The sequence below is a fragment of the Cygnus olor genome, chromosome 2 (genome assembly GCF_009769625.2).
Source record: "Cygnus olor isolate bCygOlo1 chromosome 2, bCygOlo1.pri.v2, whole genome shotgun sequence".
NCBI classification, from domain to species: Eukaryota; Metazoa; Chordata; class Aves; order Anseriformes; family Anatidae; genus Cygnus; species Cygnus olor.
The window spans coordinates 11,578,633-11,591,414 of NC_049170.1; the positions used below are offsets into that span (position 1 = coordinate 11,578,633).

Genomic DNA, 12,782 nt, shown 5'->3' on the forward strand with positions numbered 1-12,782 from the left:
GGGCCAGGCCCTCTGAGTGGGGTGGCGCGGGTCTGGCTCCACGCCAGCCGTGCTGTGCTGCCTCTCAGGTGGAGACATGGGAGAGCAGACGTATCTGGGCTGCCTGAATGCCTTCCAGAAACCAAGTCATCCGTGAGCACCGCTGAAGTGAAGTCAGCACGCTCAAAAAAGTAGGGCATGGCTGGTTTCCCGTCACCGTTCGCCCCTAGAAGCAGAGTGCAGGAAGTTTCAGAGCAGCCTTGGCCACAGGCCGTTAGGATGTCCAAGCCAAGGCTCGCCACCACATGCACCCACCTCCCCAGCATGACTGTGGGGCACGCTGGTGGGCAGCACCAGCTTTATGCCACTCTATTACCCCGCACAAGCCGAAATAAATTCTTTTTTTTCCTTCGCAGTTTGAGAGGACCCGCACAAAGGAGGTAGAACGGAGGGCAGGTTTTCGCCTTACACATGTAGCTTACACAGAAACCTGCAGCCTTTCAAATGGATTTCTAAACTTTGCTCACTAGCTTTAGCAAATTTCAATGTGCAACAAAACAGCTGTTCTTACCGAAGTATTGTCACCCAAAATGAGGCTTCTTAGATTCTCCAGCTATTGGTAAAGAATCCGTATGATGAACGCCACGTTTACATCCTTCACAGTCTGTTTTATCTGTGCCTTTGGAGAGAACCAACACAGAAATTGTCCAGCTGCGTGGCAAATAAGCCGTGTGCTTGATTTTTGTGCAGGTGTGAGGTTCATTGTGGACAAAGAGAAAAAGGGGGAAAAGGCAAGAACCTGTCAGTGAGACTGAGGAAGGGGCTTGGACCAGTCCCAGTCAGTCCCTGGTTTACCAGGCTCCACATGGGATGATGTGAGGCGGTAAGTGTGGGCGCTCAGTCACCGTGGAGCATAACCACACTGTGGGGATTAGGCACTTCGCTACACATTCACCAGTAAAACTAATTCTGGAAGAAGAAAGAGATGAAAAGCAACTCAGAAGGAGAAGGCTGTCATCGGTACTAGATGTGACACAGCAAATGAAGTAGTGGGAAAATAAAATGATGAGAAGTGGAAATGACCTGTCGAAAGCTGATACATGGAAAATTAATTTCAGATTGAAACCACCACTTTACCAGGATGAAGTCAGAGAAGTTCTCTCAGGAAAGAAGCAAAACGCTCAGAAATTCAAGTTTCAACAGTGAGGTTCTACGTGAGCTGACAATGCCTCAGGGAAATGGCAGGCAGATCAGCAAATAACAAATTACCAAAGTGAAATTAGCATGTAATAAAAGTCTCAGTACCCATTTGAGATAACACTTGCTTTTACCTGTAGAGGTTCCTGAGAGGGTTGTGGGAGCTTGAAAGAAAGCAGATGCTCCAAAATCTCAAACCTCAGAAACAGGAAGAAAAGAATTGATTCCCAACGAAACACATGGGTAAGAAGATGCCTCCGCTGGGAGAGGTCATGTCAGAACAGCCATGTCTTTAGTCATCACTGAAGTCCTGAAATCAGAAAGGCAGTCATGCAAGACAAAAGGAATTGCTCTAAGGGCTTTCTCTCTTTCTTTCTCTCTTTATTCCTTCCTTCCTTCCCTTCTTTTTCTTTCTTTCTTTCTCTTTCTTTCTTTCTCTTTCTTTCTTTCTTTCTTTCTTTCTTTCTTTCTTTCTTTCTTTCTTTCTTTCTTCGTTTTTCTTTCTTTCTTTCTTTCTTTCTTTCTTTCTTTCTTTCTTTCTTTCTTTCTTCCTTTTTCTTTCTTTCTTTCTTTCTTTCTTTCTTTCTGTCTTTCTTTCTTTCTTTCTTTCTTTCTTTCTTTCTTTTTCCTTCCTTCCTTCCTTCCTTCCTTCCTTCCTTCCTTCCTTCCTTCCTTCCTTCCTTCCTTCCTCCTTTCTTTCCTTTCTTCCAATCTCTCTCTGTATATCAGAGATGGGGCCCAGCCATGAAGTACAGCTCTGACTTCATCTCTGGATCCAAAATTCATAAAAGATAGGATTTGGGATTTCAGGACTGGGCAAATTCCTCTGAACCTCACAGAGTTTGGGAATTTGTTCAGTTCCATGGTTTTGGCTCAGGTTTTGCTCCAATTTATCCTGTCTGGTGTATAAATCCCCACTGGAACTGAACCAGCAGAGGACTCAGGACATGTATTTTGTGCTGTAATGTGGTAGCTCTGTTCATGAAGGGGTGGGACGTTGTAGCTTTAGTGACTTGCTGTGTCTGTGCTCATCCTGCTTTTTGTTGAACTCAGTAGCACTGCATGGCTGCTGCTGCTGTTGCAGCTGTATGGCTGTGCATCCTTAAGTATACGGGTGCTCACAGTGCTAAATGCCAGTAAGGCTTTGGGGCTGGGAGTGTAGATGGAAAGCTCTCTTTCCTCACTAATCCCTCCACTCATCAGCCAGTTTTGTCTTGCAGGGCCACACAATCTATTCCTTGGGGATTTAATCACAGGAAGCCACGGGATGTCGCAGGGGACAGGAGCAGTTTGCCTTCAGACCTTCTCCACTCCATTTTATGGGGATGCTTCAGTCATCCTGACCCAGATCCATTTTGGGGTCCTCTGATTCCTCCCGTGTGTCAGAGAAAGGGAGGAATGCTGGTGGCAAGGAAGCAGGAAGGCTTGGAGGGAAAGACAGTTTGCCTGTCCCCACACGGGAGCACAAAAGGGAGGAACCATGCCATCCGGGTGGCGCAGAGCAGGGCCAGGCAGCAGCGTCGGGCACACGACTGGTATTACAGGTTGTGCTGCTATTGCCTCAGGTCCTGCCGCTGCCTAATAGCCGTGGTATTGTTTGGTGTCCTTGCCGAGTCACGACCTTGTGGGATTTCTGGCACTTGGGCAAACCCCTGACACGCAGACCGGTCGCGTTCCTCCCACGCAGTGCGTGGGCAAGCCCGCATGTGGCCGCCTGCCCCCGGGTGCACAGACAGCCCGTACGGAGCTCGTGCCTCTCTGGTGTGATGGCAGCACCCCAAAACGTCCTTTTATATATCATACTTGGCCGTTCCTCTCTCGAGAAGGGCTGTGGCCCAGGCCTGCTGCTGCGGGGGGCGTGCTAAAAGGCCCTGCCTTGTGCTGTTCGTTGGAGGATCCCTAGGAGGCCTCACAGAGGTTTCAAAAATGGTACAGTCAAAAGCTGCTGTAGCCAATATACACCTGAAAGTATCATCAGTGCTGAAGAAAAAATAAATAAATAAATAAAAAGGAAGTGGGAAAGGTGGTTGCTAGAGTGGTCAAGATATATTGATAGGAAACACCAAAACTACAGGGGATTTGTCTGGAATATCCTCATCAATTTCTTCCTTTTGGAGAAGGGCAATAAACCTCTCTTCTAGGTGAATTTTGACTTTATTGGATAAAGATTTCCTGTCTTTTTGATAAATTCAGGGGAAAAAAAAATTCAGTGAACAGCAGCAGCACAAGTCCCAGGTGTTTATAGATCCTTTATGGTCTGTTCTTAACCCGTGTGGTTTCCGACACATAGGAAGGAGCTCTTTTCTACTTTCCCTCTTACCAGAAGGCTTTGTTCCAGTGTGCAGACTGTTTATATTCTTACACACTAAGCTGCAGTGTCCAAGATTCCAGTCAAAGGTCGAGGCCCTGTTGTGTAAGACAGGATATTTGCCCAGAAGCTGGTTCCTGCCCCAAAGAACTTCCAGAGACAAAGACCACGGCACAGCTTATGGCAGGGAAGTGGAAGACACTGTTGAGACACTTACAATTACAGTAATGAGCATCAATTAGATGACACAATAGCTACCTAATCTTTGTCAGGTACTTTTATGGGCATTACAACACAGCTGGATTGCAAAGAGAAATGACAGGGGTGTTAAGTAGGGACTACTTCCAGGACAAACTCTTTCCACTTCTAAATGCAGGTTTATATGAGACCACATGAAATAAAAAGTAGAGTAGCAGCAATTAGTTGGGATATACCTAAACTGTGTGCTGCCTGTTTATCCACAAGCGCTGTGATCTCCCACCTACTGCCCACCTAATGCCTAAACGAGGTCCTGGCTCAGATGCACAGATGCAGAATACTAATCTCTGTTTACAGAATTTTACATGCAATGCAAGACCGAGCCAAAATTAAAACCACTCTTTCTAACTAGAAAATGCAGGCACTGGATCAATTGTATTGTCAGAGGAGACTTCTTGCCAATGGAATTACCTGCCATTCACAATCAAACTAGTTTTGCTTTGTTTTGTTTGTTTAATTGTTTGCTTGTTTTTAAACACAAATCCTTGCTGAGATATTCTGGAAGGTCCTTCCAAATTTCTCACACGGATTTTTAGAACATCTTTACCATCCACCTCTGCTTTACGTTTACTGCCACTGCATAGTGAGCTAGATTTTGGGGGCAGCTTTTCAGTGTGCAGTCTCTGTGTGTTCATTCACAACTTTCCATGGGTGAATTCCTTTTCCAACAAGAAATGAATGTTCATGCAAAATTGCAGTGGGTTGAAACGTGCACTGAGCCAACTTGGGAACTGTGGTTTTACAATCCCCCTAAGACATTGACCCAGAAGGGACATTTGCCTGTTGTGTGTTGTATAAAAACCTAAAAGAGACTGGTGGAGGGATATGAATTCATTATTCATGCATGATTCAGCATTCATTATTCTTTGCCCTTCTCTAAAGGCCCCGTGGTGTCTTAACTCACTCTAGTCAAGGCAAGTTTAATCAATACAGGCAGTAGACCACAGAGCACGACTTGGCTGACCAACGTTGGCATCTGGTTTTGGGCAGCCTGAATCCCACCCTATGTAACAAGCCGGTGGACATATATGCTCAGTGACCAAGGTGTATATGAGCTGAACTGAACTGTGCCTCAGACCCTCTATGTTGTTAGCAGGTCAAAGAAACAAAGAGCTCATGGAAGTTTTCTCCCTGATGCTGCTGCACACACTGCAGTAAGACTAAGAAGAAGCAAACTCGCAGACCATAAAGCTGAAAATCATGTTGTATATAACTGAAAGGTCATTTCCCTGTATTTAGGATGAAAGGCACAGACCTGCTATAACTAAGCCTTGGAAGCTATGGTAACGTGTGAATTTTTCATAGGCCTGCTTCCAGGATGAGTACATCATTTAATTTATTTTATATGTAATATGAGAAGGTTGAAGTGATGTAGCGTAAAGTCATACAAAAAGAACCACACACCATATCTGTATATATTAATAGAGATATCTATTGATGTATCATGTTACATACTAATATGCTCTGTGTTAATATTATTTACTAAAATTCAAGCAATAAATATTGTTCTCTAAGATACAGAAAATGCATACAAAACCAAAGCCTATGTTTTAGTAGATTTATTGTATCCTTAATAGCTCAGAAGTCAGATAATCAATATGCCTGACATAGTTTAAGCTGCTAAGGCAAATGAGAGCTGTTCTGTGGTGGGCTGATTGCAGAACCATAGCAGTAATCATTCATATGGCTGTGAATGAGAAAAGAAAAAAAAAAGAAGGCAGGGAAAACTTCTCAGCATTACTTCCTTGGAATCACAGGAATACTTTCTGAAGTTGCAATGATTTTTCTGTTATCTCGGTAGTCACTCTCGGTGCTTTTATATGCCTAATTCCTTTATTTCCCAATACGTGCAATCAAATATCTGGCTTGACTCTTTGGTTAGTACAGTATCTAACAGCTAAAAATGTCATTCTGCAATTTACCAGGTCACTGTCACAAACGTTGCTGGGTGACCGCAGATGTTATCAGACACTAAAATACACGCATTTTCCAGATGTAGTCATCAAATAATTTTCACCCGAGTGATTCTGTGTTGCAACAAAGTTGAATATCTATTTAAGGGTCTAAGTGCTTAAAAATATACAAGCTAATTTGACTGGTATTAAAAACTGTTGTGCTTCATGAAAGCAGAGGAAAGGGATCCAAACGTGGGGTAATCTGACCAAGGGTTTCTTCAGATTCAGCTCCCTAGGAACTGCAATTTTATGCTATCCTCCATTTTTTTTTAACTTCTGCGCATACCTAATGCTCACATTCTGCATCTAATTATTCTACAGCTGATCCCTGCTGATTGGCATTTGTATCAGCTAGTGATATGACTCATTAACCCTTTTGGAAAGCAGTATTTCAAAAGTTAATAACCGTAAAGTTTGAAACTTCAGGCTGATGCGATACCCAGGCACAGAAACGCATGAATTTCCAGGCAGGTTTAGATGTCATTCTGGAAGCTGATTTTGTCAATCATAACGAGTGTGGATGAGCTTGCAGATCAAGATCCCCAGACGTGTCAATGTCATCCATGCCACCGGTGGGACCAGGAGAGCTGCTCAGCCGAGCAGATGTTGGTCTCTACATCAGGGTGAAGAGCTCCCAGGCTCCTGGAGTGTGCTAGCTGCATTGGCAGTGACAGCAGCAGGGAGTTAGATACTTGGCTCACATGTGAAAACCTTCATTAAAGTGATTTAATCTGCAAGCTGACTCCATACTACAAGTAATAGAGGAAGAGCAAGTAATTTGGATAAAATCATTTACTTTTTTTTTTATTTTCGGATGCAATTATTTTTTAGACTGGAAGTCAGCTTAGATGATCTAGGGGTTAATTCTAACCTCAATATCTGTGAATGCACATTGAGTAGATATGAGGTAGGGTTCAAAGAATGTGTTACTGCTTGCATTTTGCCTAGAGCTTTGACCTGTAACATCTGTATACACTCCCTAGTTCAATGTGTGTCTTAAATGATGAAGAGATGATTTGGGGTAGATTGGCAGGGACTTGCAACATCACACTTTTCAGCTCTGATCATGCTGGAGTTGAGGTAATGTGATGTGTGTTTATTTAAGTGTAAACTGTCCATAAAGAGTAATGTGCTAGTATTAAATACAAAAATACCTCCTTTGGCTTCGGAAGTTCCCAGGCCACCAATGGTGACAGGCTGGGAGGTTGTTCTGAGAAAATACCACTATTTATTTTCTATATTCTCCATTTTTTTCCCTTGACATCCAATTTTGGCCACGTATCAGAGACAAAACACTGTACTAGATGGATCTTCTCCTGACCTGTGTGGCTGGTTTTTGGCTATGAACATATAGGTGATTTCCAGAAGTGTATGGCACCCATATCGTTGGTCTCCAGGGTGTAGTGATAGGTATGGGAAGGAAATATCAGAGAAGAAATCCTTAATCTTTCTGGCAAAGCTGAAAGGACGGCAGTTTGGGAGGTTTCTGGTTACTGTAGGTGCAACATCTAAACATAGCTCAGATAGCTGTGTTTGCTATGCCTAAGCTAAATCTGTCTTTACCACATCAAAAAAAGATCTAGACAACATATAATAATGTCCATGTGCTCTGTTCTAAGAGAGTTACAAAGCATTTCACGGACTGTCTGCGAGATGCTGTGTTATTATGCCATTGCTCCGGGGAGAAGTGGAGTTGTAAGGCAATCATTGCTCTTCCTGTCTCAGTTTCACTGGCATCAGGTAACAAAAGATGAGAAAGTCACCGTGAATTTTGGCTTGGGATGCTCAGTGTGGACCAGGCGACCTCTGGAAGTCCCCTCCAACCAACATTTCTAGAGTTCACAGAAGACCTGCGCTCGTCTGAGTCAGGAACTCCAGAGCATCTCAAGTGGCTCTTCCTATTTACGTGACGGCAAATAATCGTGCTCCTTGGTCAACACCATTAATGGAGAGTGATGCAGCTGACCAGTTCCTCGACAAACTAGCTGACAATTCACCAGCCAAGCAGGTGTATATAATGAGTGGGTGTACGTGCACCAAGCAGGTGTACATATGACCAGCTCCTTTTGGGACAACCTAGCGCATCTGACCTGCCCACTGGATGTCATTTCGGAAGGACATGTATCCATCATAGGTTCTGTGTCATATCTATGTAAACATCTCAGGTACCTGGAGGTGTCTCCAACGGCCTGACACATGTCTAGGCAACTGAACAGAGCCCTGGATGTTTCCTAGGGTGAGCAGAAGGGATTTGGCTTTTTCACCTGCATGAGAGCGGGTTTCAGGATGTCCTCAGTGGCTTGCTTACCTTAAATGATTGTTCTCTGTGGGGCTGTGGTTGGTATATTTAGCTTACAGCATCACAGCACCAGGTCAAAAAAATACACAAGCGCTCCGCTACAGAAATGTTGATCTGGGATAAAGCCCTGCTGTCAGATCGCATTTGTTCAAAAACCTAACCACAGCCACAAGTCACAGTCATGTTCACTGCAGCTCATTTGCACATTGGTTGGGTTTGCTTAGTTCTTCTTACTGTCATCCAAACTGGAGCTGGGTGGAGGTACTGGGCCTACTGGTTTTATGGGCAAAAGCCACTCTGTAGCAGTTCCCCCAGCAGCAACACATGTCGTGCCACAGCGTATATCCCATTTTCATATTGATGTTTTAGCACAAACATCAAAGGGACTTGAAAAGCTGAAAAGCATCTGTAAGAAGGCCATGTGCAGCAGTCTGAAGTGTAGGGATGATTTGGTGGACCGTCTGTCCAAGTAAAAGTTAGTGGCATCACCAGCTGAGATGTCTACGTCGTTCCAAAGTGCAAGAGATGCTCCACGGCTGAATATCTGGATCCCTTGAGGCTATTACTGCAGGTAAGAAAGAGCACTGATGGCTAAACTGTTACTCCAGATAAAGCCACTGTACAAAAAGAGCAGATCCCAGGTAGCCTCTTCCAGATGTCGGCACCTCTTCCACAAGCTGGCATCTGAAGGATTCAGGCCAACAGCAGGCCATGTGAAGAGTGCTGCGGTTCTGACCCTTTCCTGACTTCAGTTTTGTATTTGTTTCTGCTCTGGAATATGAGGCTTTTACTGGGCATGCAGCCAGGTCTGGCACTTTGCTACCAGGGCGTATTAGTATGGCCACTCATACAATATCCAACCTCAGCCTCGGGAGCTGGGCTTCCAGGGCTGCTCCACCTTGCTGGTCTTGCTTGGTGTAAGACTGTGTGAAATCCTATGCTTAAAAAAGAAGGGAAAGTGGTCACCAAAAAAAAAAAAAAAAAAAAAAAAGAGATATTTGGAAACCCAGCCATTTCAGGGACTTGCTTTTGAGTGACACAGGCAATTGAATTGGTATAATTAAGGGTAGCAGGGGGTGGGGATGGGACTGAGTGGACAATGGGGACGGGAGCTGGCGTCAGACTGGCCGCACAGAAGCGGTGACTGCGAGTCCAGCGTGAGCCTCACCTCCCCCCAAATGACACTCCTTTCCTTTGTTTACCTGCAGCACCTTTATTCCTGGAGTGGACAGAGACCATGGGTCATAAATGAGGTATGCTACCACTCAAAGCAAATGCTTTTACCTTAGCTCTAATTACTCCTTTGCATTCCTTTCAGGTAAAACCATAGCCCACAAGTAGATGTAAGTCCTCCCCTCTCCTCTCCTCTCCTCTCCTCTCCTCTCCTCTCCTCTCCTCTCCTCTCCTCTCCTCTCCTCTCCTCTCCTCTCCTCTCCTCTCCTCTCCTCTCCTCTCCTCTCCTCTCCTCTCCTCTCCTCTCCTTTCCCGTGAGAAAACATGAAGAGCTGATGGGAATCGTCCGTCTCTGTTAACAATTTCGGACACATAACAGTAACAAAGGATTGATACGGCTTTGCTTAAAAGCAGATGTTAAGTTTTTAATGTAAAAGAAGTTTCATTACTTTGAAGTATAAATTATTTACATGAAAATGTCATAAACTAACGTTTATTTGGAAAATGCAAATTTGTATTTTAAGACTCCTTTTTAGCCTTTTCCAGAACAATATCTTTTAGAATATGTTTAGCCTGGAATGAGTTATTGCAGTTCTGGGTGATAGGCTCAATGAAGAAAAAATCATTCTATATATTTAATAATAATATTAAACTTTTCTTAATTCTGAATACCTTAACGTGTGGGAAAAGCTCAGTTTTATACTTTGTCTTTCCTTTTTGTGAAGACACAAGTTTCACGAGCACCATTTTCCCTGCCTAACAAAGGATGTGTTTACGGGGATCTGTTTAGTTTGTCCCCACGCTGGGAGATGACTTGGTGACAGTACATAAGCACCATCAGCGGAACAGAACGCGGGAAGCCAAGGAAGTGTTTAATCCATCACAGGCAAGACTAACGTGGAAGAAAAGCTAAGAGTTAAAGCCTTGTTGGTAATGAACACTATTTTAACAATATGTGCAAATGAGCTTAGAGCAGTTTACGGAAAGAAAACCGGGCGTTCCCCATCACTTTTTGTCTTCAGAACAGGCGCATGACTGTCAGGGCAGTGCTGACCTTCTCTTGTCATAGTGCTGTGTTCGGGCCTCTTCATCAAGCTGAGGGAGACCTGGTGGGGACCTGTGCAAAGAGCAATGTTCGCAACACCGAATTTTTCTCTTCTAACAGAGTTCCCTAATCACGATCAAGCAATTACCTCTCTCCACCGACTCTAAAAGGAAAACAAGCGATCATTTAAATGAACTAGGTGGCTAACAATTTTTCAGAGGTGTAGAGCCTACACAAACTTCACTAAATTGAGCAGGCTGGATCCCACTATAATTTAAATATGCTTTTGGTGACCAAGGCTTCAGTATTTCTCCCTCAGTTCAATGGACTGGGGCCCAGCACTGCTCTGCTTAGCTCACTCTTTGGCAGTAGGGCGATGGTTGGACCAGATGATCTTGGAGGTCTTTTCCAACCTTAATGATTCGGTGATTCTCTGATTCTCTTCTGATTTGGCTGCATACAGCAGGCACTCTGTGCTAGCAGCCTGAGATATTTAAAATAAAACTTTTTTATTGGTGGATTGTAGTAACTGTCACAAAATTTTAAGAAGTGTTATCTTCCTACAGCCCACTGGAGCAGAATTAAGTAATTAAAATAATGTATATGTGTGTGTTTATTTATTTTTATGACATATTAACTGGAGTTTAATGGGCCAGGCAACTTTGCTGTTTCAAAATAAAAAGTGATTAAATATTGAATATGCTTTCTAAAGCATACGCATCTGCATCCGCTGCTCAGACTGTTGATCTGATACTTTATTATTTTAAAAACAGCAAATTAAATGAACTCTCCAATGTTAATATACAAACCGCATATACACATGCACAAATATTCTCTCATTTCTGATGAGACTGAGTTTATTAATAGAAACATTTCAGATAAATCTATTTACCAGTTTATCTTCAACACAAAACACCAAATCTTATGGAACAAATATTTTATTTTTTTAATTTATTTTTTCCTTGGTGATGGCGTGGTTTTTTTGTTTGTTTGTTTGTTCTGTTTTGTTTTGGTTTTTGTTTTTAATGTGAAGAACATGGTCCCAAACGTCCCAAGACTGGTGGTGGCAGGAGTGTGTCACCTCTTTCAGGATGCAGTTGTCGCAGCTCCTTTGTTATGTGTAGCTCATGGTGCTTCCAGGAAGCCCGCGTACTCTTGCTTTTCTCAGTACAGATGTTGGGATATCTTCAGTGAAGCGCATTCCTACCGACATCCCTTTTAGTGCAGTGGCAGAAGGTTCCAAAAAGAAGTTTAAGCTGTAGAAACCTGCAGGAGTGGCAACACTTAAGGACCAAGCCTGCCTATGGCACCACTGACAAGAAAGTTTTCTATACAGCGTGTGCTGTTACTGAGGGCCATGTTGTACAACAAGGATCATTAAAAATAAGCAGAGAAATCCGTATTTCTAAAGCCTGTCTTATTGGCCTTACTCCTAACAGCTTTTGACATGACTCGGTAAACTTTCTTCATTCCCACTGTGCTGGAAGCATGCTCTCCAGTGTTCCCATCACATCGGTCCCCCAGGTAAACGCAGCTTGCCTGTAGGCTTTATTTGTCAGCATTTTGTAGCCTCTGAGCCTGATTCAGCCTGAGTGGCACAAGGCTGGTTTGGGGAGTGGACAGACCACGTGAGCTGCTGAAAGCAAAATAACTATGCATGGTCTGAAGCTGGGGACACGCTACTAAGTTCACATGAAGTACGGATTGGCGTTGAGAATTTGGCTAAGTTAATGGGAACGCTACCTCTTGGCTCGGGGGTACTCAGAGGACTAGAAAGTGTGGGCCTGGAGGCATTTTACTGGCACACTGATGTTCTGGCAGGGTACACTTTGAACACAGGATGAAGTAACTAGGATTTGTTCTGCTTTTTTTTTTTATTATTACTATTTATTTCATTGGACTTGTCTACACATGTCTAAGCCTCAAATTCCATGCCAAGCTTTAATCCTTTCTCCTCCAGAGCCCTTGGAGGTGGAAAACAAAGTTGTGGTAAATCATATCATTAGACTTTAATAGCCAATGAACAGTAAGTAACATTTTTTCCTCCCAAGGGAGTTATTTAATGTTTAATGAAAATACCAATTTGCATAATTCACTTGCAGTCGAAAGGTCACCATCAGTCTGTCACTAGGATAACAGGATAATTACTTAAGATAACTATCTTCCAGCCATAAAAGAATATTAATTTGTTGAAAAGGACAATTTAAAATGATCGTAGTTTAATTATTAGATCATTTTTATTCTATTTTTAAGAATGTCTGAACTTCTGCAGCACAGCTATCAAAGCTGTGTATCACTTTCTCAAATGCGGTGGATATTGAGACCAGTCAGACCAGCTTTCTGTACTAGCTCCTAAAAGGCTTTGCTTTGCTCCATTTTTTCTGTCTGTCTTGCTCACCTTCGGTATTTGACAGCCAACATCTGCAAACCTGGATAAATGGCAAAAACAGCCATAAAAATGAGAAGTCTAAAGGGAGCCAGAGTGACAGACCAGCATACATTGAGGTCTCTCGGGGAAAGACCCGGCTGCCCCGCTCTGTGCCCCCTCCGAGTAGGGGGAACATTCTC

General features: G+C 43.4%; 1 long non-coding RNA gene across 1 annotated transcript; it reads left to right on the forward strand.

Moving 5' to 3' along the window:
* Positions 1-8,340: 8,340 nt before the first annotated feature.
* On the forward strand, positions 8,341-10,375 carry LOC121066363. The gene is made up of 3 exons (XR_005817710.1): positions 8,341-8,567; positions 9,205-9,249; positions 10,192-10,375. It is a non-coding gene; the product is annotated as an uncharacterized LOC121066363 (long non-coding RNA).
* Positions 10,376-12,782: the final 2,407 nt, after the last annotated feature.